Source organism: Egretta garzetta, unplaced genomic scaffold (genome assembly GCF_000687185.1).
Source record: "Egretta garzetta isolate BGI_Z169 unplaced genomic scaffold, ASM68718v1 scaffold15, whole genome shotgun sequence".
In the NCBI taxonomy this organism is placed as follows: domain Eukaryota; kingdom Metazoa; phylum Chordata; class Aves; order Pelecaniformes; family Ardeidae; genus Egretta; species Egretta garzetta.
In genome coordinates, this window is record NW_009259798.1 from 1,585,585 (window position 1) to 1,591,566 (window position 5,982).

Genomic DNA, 5,982 nt, shown 5'->3' on the forward strand with positions numbered 1-5,982 from the left:
TATTTGTATCAGTTAAAAACCCACAGAAGTGTAATACGCATTGTCAGTGTTTTCAACAGTGCTTGCCCAAGAGACTGAAAGCGTCTTGTTCTTTTTACTATAATATCTGTTAAAGTTTTGAATTAACTAAAAGACACCTTATTATACATAAAGGATTCATTTAATTCAGAACTCTTTATTTGAAAGACTTATGCACTTAATTATAGGTATACCTTTCTTCTAAAACTACTGTAGTAGTAAAATCTGAGCTTCGTAAATTAAAAATACTGTGCTCATTGTTACATTGTTACAAATGTAACAAAGCTCCCTTAGATGTTAGAATAAATTAAAGCTGTACTTTAATAAACTGGAATAAAGCTTGCAGTTAATCATCGAGAGCCATGTGCCTTCTGGACACATAGGTTGAGAGTCAGATGTAAAAGTGAAGGGTGTGCCCCTAAAATACTTAATGTTAGTTCTATCCAGTTTAATCAATGAACACTTATGTTGAGAGTAACGATGTTGAAGAAGCTGACGAGACACCAGAGCGCCTTATCTTCAGTGAAGTGCAGTTGAGCTCTCTTGGGACAACTGCTTTGAGTCCAGTCACTACAGCCCTGCCGGGGGGCCACGCTGGTTGAACAGTAGACAGCTACCGGCGGATAGCTGAAGGGTAGGGTGTCTGCCACAGCCCAGCAGCTCCAACCACCTCTTCTATCTCCTCTTAAGTCACAGCTCCTAGGGAAAGCTCTACTTTCTGATAGCTACTTTTTTGTAGTTCTTCCCATGGAAATTTTTAAGTAAAGAGACTCTGGTTTGTTTCTTACTCTGAAAGCTGAATGAGAGTTCTTAAGTTTATAGGTAAAGGCAAGTGGGGTTTTTTAGATTAAACTTTTAGAACATTATATATTGAGAAGATTTAGAATAGTTAAATAGTTATTAACTTAGACAATAGTAAATCAGTCATTCTGAGACCTTGATGTGCCTTCTCAGGTGATTTTAGGTTTTGTCCTAGTTTGTGTGTTGCATTTTAACACACTGTTTTTTCTATATTTAAGAGTGCAAAAGTAACTTTGCTTTATGAATTATCCTAAATAATACAACCTTTCCATTGTGTAGTGGAGAAATATAAGAGATGTCTCATCTTCTTTTGAAATTAGAATTTTACCTTACTAGTTTTTTACTACCTCAGTGTGTCTGCATTCTCAATATCAACTTAGTCAAATACATTTTTCTTTTTAAAGTTTTTACCATTTTCCATACTTGAAGGAGAGATGTTTGACTTTCTCCTTAACCTCTTACACAGAGTGAGGGCCCGGAACCTGATTTAACCAGAGAATGAGAATCAGCAAAGCCCTATGCCTGCAAGCAATGCTAGTCTAATTTATTGTCCGTAATGTGTTGTATGGGCTTCACTGTAATTACGTCTTTCCTAACCTATTTTTAGCATGACCCCTGAAATAATCATGTTTGGAAGCTTTGAGAAAGCTTCGTGCAATGTTGCAGGCAACGCAGTGAATAACTCGCTTTCTCATAACTTCTTGGGAGGCTCAAAAGTCCCTTCCTCAGAATTATTCTTCTCCCTTTATGGACAAACAGACTTTTGTCAGTGGTCTTGAAAAGTTATTTCAGGGTATTTATGGAAGGTTGTTAAGAGGGTGCTTTTGTAGGGCTGGGAGCAAAAGGGCCAGGATCAGGACCCACGGGGCTTTTGTGGGAGGTAAAGTCTGGAAGTGTTAAGTCCCTGAATAAGTGTCTGCTCCCAGGTTCATCCATCCCTTCCCCGTGTCAGGTTGAGTAAATTTTATGCTGCTTCACTTGCAGAGGGGAGTTGGGATAACTTCCATTAATGAATCTCCTATTTTGATCCAAATCGCCATGGGCTTCCCAGCACATACAGTCATACGTATGTCCTGGCTGAGCATGTTAGTCTGTGGATTTGCCAAAGCAGTGTCTCTGGCTGCATTTGTCCCTGCACTAAATGCAGAATGCTTGCTTCCCAGTGTCTCCTCCACAGTCTTGTTGCTCCTCACATGTGGAAGTTCCTTTGTTCCTGGCCAGACAAGAGAGCATAAAAGGGAGACCAAGATGTGGAAAACAGGCATCTATGAAAGAGCTTTTGCATCCGTCAAAGAGCTTTTCTCACCGCTGCTTGTGCTAGGATGCTGCCGAAATGGTGAACAAGAGAGCGAGTAAGGGTTGGCAGAGCAGGAGATGACGAATACTCATGCAGCTATAACCCCATGTTATAGCTGCCCTTGTACAACTGCTAATGGCAGCATTTCCAGAGCCAGAACACTCCTCCCTGATCCTCAGCATCTATAATCTACTCTGGTGGTACATCAGGTGGTTTTCAAAGAAAATACAAGCATGTTCCTCTAATAATCTCACATGGCTGCTCTGTGTTGTTGAAGTATTGCATGCCTGCTCCCTGTTGTCCTAGCAGTGGCTTTGCTCATCAGCTGCAGACCCTGCCATTGCCTGGTGAGAATGCTGTGGAGTGTGTTCAGTGTTGCAATCCGAAAGCTTGGTCTGGATCCTGGTGTGCCTCTGTGGTGCCTTCTCAAGGGGGATGGCCGCAGTGTCTGGCTGAGCGAGCGAGCATTGCCTGCCTCTGACAGGGCTGCCTGAGGGGTGCAGAGTAGGGGCTGCTGCGGGGGAGAGGGGTGAAGGCCACCTCTTTACAGGCCCAGGGAAGAGAAGGGTGTCCTAAAATTATATCCAAGTGCCCCAGCTCTCAAGGCCAGGATATCAGATTGTAGAGCCGGCGAGTTCCTGGTGAGCCATCAGCTCCTCGCAAGCTAGGCAGGCTTCACCTCTGCCGGCAGGCTGGTTCTTGTGCTTCTGAGCAGGACTTGGACCGTGGTCCCTCGACGTGGTGCAGCAGGGCTCCCCACGACTGCTGCTTGCGACTTGCTCTGACGCTAAGGATGTGAAGGAATCCACCCGGCCCTGGATCTCATCAGCGCAGCAAGTCGTGCTATGTTGATACAAGGTTGTGACAAAGCGTTTTTGTTTACCGAACTGAGATCCCTGGCATTTGTATCTCCTAACCGGGCAGCTGGGTGGTTTCCGTGCTGCAGAGCAAAGCGGATTAGGCAGAGAACAGCGCGCAGCAAAAGAGCTGCACGCACTGTTCTCTTGCTACACCGCCATCGGCCTGTGCGGCAGGACCGACAGAGACAGGAGTCAAACCCAGAGGAAGCGCGATACTGAGCAGGGACGAGACAGTTCAGTGAGACTGGTGAGCATGCTAACCATGGTGGTGTTGATAAAATTCTAGGCTTCAAGGCCGCCTTCTTTTTTTTTTTAATATATAGGCTACTGCAAAACTGATTCATTTACGTTGTAGTCATTTCAGAGCATCCTCTGTCAGGCTGATGGAGCTGCATCTCCTGCCCCTGAACAGTCTATATGCTCTCAAGGGTCTATACGCTCTCAAACCTTATTTTTAGGGCTAAATACAGAATTAAAAGGGGAATCTTTACAGAATGCCTGCAAGATTGTGTATAGGGATATGACTGAAATGAAAACCGAACTGTTTCTTTTCCTGTTCTGTTTCACACATTGTGCTTTCGTTTCTTTCTTTATCCTTCCCTTCTCCCCCGCCCCAGCCCCGGAGCTTTTTCTGTCTCTTTTCTACAAAGCATTTCCAGCTTCCTTCTCCACTGTCACTTGCCTTTCTATTTCTTGCCACTTGCGCCTGTTTTCACCTTGCTTCCTGATGAGTTCATGAACCAATGCCTGGGCTTTTCTTTTTTTTCTTTTTTTCATATTTTCTTTTTCCCTGTTTTCTTCTTTTTTTCATATCAGGCTAATTCTGTGGGGGTCAGTGATCAGCTTTGGGCTTTCTTTTTCGGTTCCATCATTAGTGACCACAAGCCTGTTGCAGAAGAGGAGAACTTGCCTGGTGTGCTGCATAATGGAGAGCAGTACGGAAGATTCACTGCTCTTCACAGCCAGCTCTGCAGCCTGGCCCTCGCATCTGAGGGGTTCAGATTAAGTAGAAAGTATCTTGTTTTGACTCCCTGCTGCGTTTTGTGAAATCAAAAGTACTGTTACAAGCTTGATGCAACTTGTTTGTTACACAGGTGTGAATGGCCACTGCATGTAGATGATAATTATCAGGTATGAGATTTTAAAACCCTATTTGTTAGGTAAGTCATAACAGTAGGTAATCCTTGTCCAGAGTAATTCCCAGTTTCTCTAGATAGCGATGTCAAAAGACAGACTAGGAAGAGGCACGAGCACGTTGAGACAGCGCTTGGCCAGGTGGTTGGAAATGGTACGTGAGTTCAGCGGGGTTCCTTGCGTGTTTCAAGTGGGATTAATTTAAAAGGAAACGAAGAGGGGAAGAGGAACGCTGAAGGCAGGACCGAGCAGCGAGATCGAGCTGAAAGGGCTAAGCGAGGGAAGAAGCCGGAGCGAACGCCAGTCAGCGCAGGGCAAGGGAAGCCCTGCCAGAGCGCTGCCGCGTTGGGCTGGCATGGCTTTATGCCCCAGCCAAAGCTCTGCTAAATCCCTTTGCGCTTCTTACCCGATTTTATTCAGCGATGATGCAACCCGGTTACTGACATCACAGAAATACACCTACAAGTGATGTTACAGAGCCTAGATTGTGACCGGCAGATTAGTCAGCGGTGTCACAATCCGGTGTTTATATCATTGTCTCCTGAACGTGGAAGTGATTGCTGTGTTGATAACTTAAGTTTTCATCGGTGGCTCAGGCTGTTAAGAAAAGCCGTCCCTTTTGCAGAGGTAACAGCTTTGATTTATTTGGAATAAAATCATGGTGAGTTCTAGTTAAGTAGAAATACCAAGCATAGCACATTACTAAAATTTTAGCAATTTGGGTGCAGTGTGAACATGTGACTGAACGTCAGCATGTACTGCATCTGGGTCACTTAGAGCTACAGGGTAGTGTTGTATTTTATTGTTAACGAAAAGTATGCACGTGTGCCAAAAAGCAGTGATTGTGTCTGCACATCCCAGAATTCTATGAAGCGAAGCGGGGAGCGTGAGGAGTGAGTAACACCAGAGGCAGTTAGCAGTCCTTTCCAATACTTGCAGTTTTGAGCGGGTTTTGTGATCTGTATTGGAAACAAAGCAAGTTATGCTCATTTGAAAGAATGTAATTTTCTGACCTCTTAATTGGATGACAGTATTTTTTTTCATATGCGGGAGCAGAGAAGAAATTTTCTTCTATGTAATCTCAGATTTTAAAGTGGGTTAAAAATATAGAATACCTTTTATTGCGTGTCATAAAGAACAATTTACATCAGTTCATTTCACTTTGTAAAGCAAGATCTTACTTCAGTAATGATATTTACCTTTCGCCGTCCTAATGGCAATGTTTGCAGATCCAAACAAAGCATTTTGTTTCTAGAACACTAGTTGTAATCCAGTCAGAGGATATTAAGCAACTTCCAGGATTAGACCCTTAGTGAAAGTTTGTTCCCTTTAGTTTCATGTTTCTCTTCGGCTGGCTGCTTGAATTATCCTTCTATAATTTTGCACTGGAGTATATCCTGTAAAATAGGGAAGAGATTTTGACCTAGAAGGAGAGACCTCTTATTAGCGTGCATACTTTTATATTACAGTAGCTATCTGGAGCATCTTGACATATGACAGATAGCATTGCTGCTGTATGGGTTTGATTCAACTTGTTACTTAAACAAGCAACCTCCCACCCTTATTTCTCAAGGAGAAACTTAAGATCTTTTTCTGATTTAAATTCATGCGTGCCACTTTGGCTATACCCAGCGTATTTGTGATGTTGCTGCTGTGTTAAACCAGAGGATTTAGATGCGTTTCCAGCAGTACCTCCACCGTGAACCTCCCTTTTTCGGGGTTCCTCTCTCGGGCTGGTGATGCACTTCGGCAGCGGGCGCACTGCTTGTGCAAATGAACGCGCCTTGTGCCGTTTCTCGACTTCCCTAAAAATGGGTTTAGTGCAGGAAAAAGAAACAAGGTTACATGGGATGAGAGAGGGAGAAGGGAAAT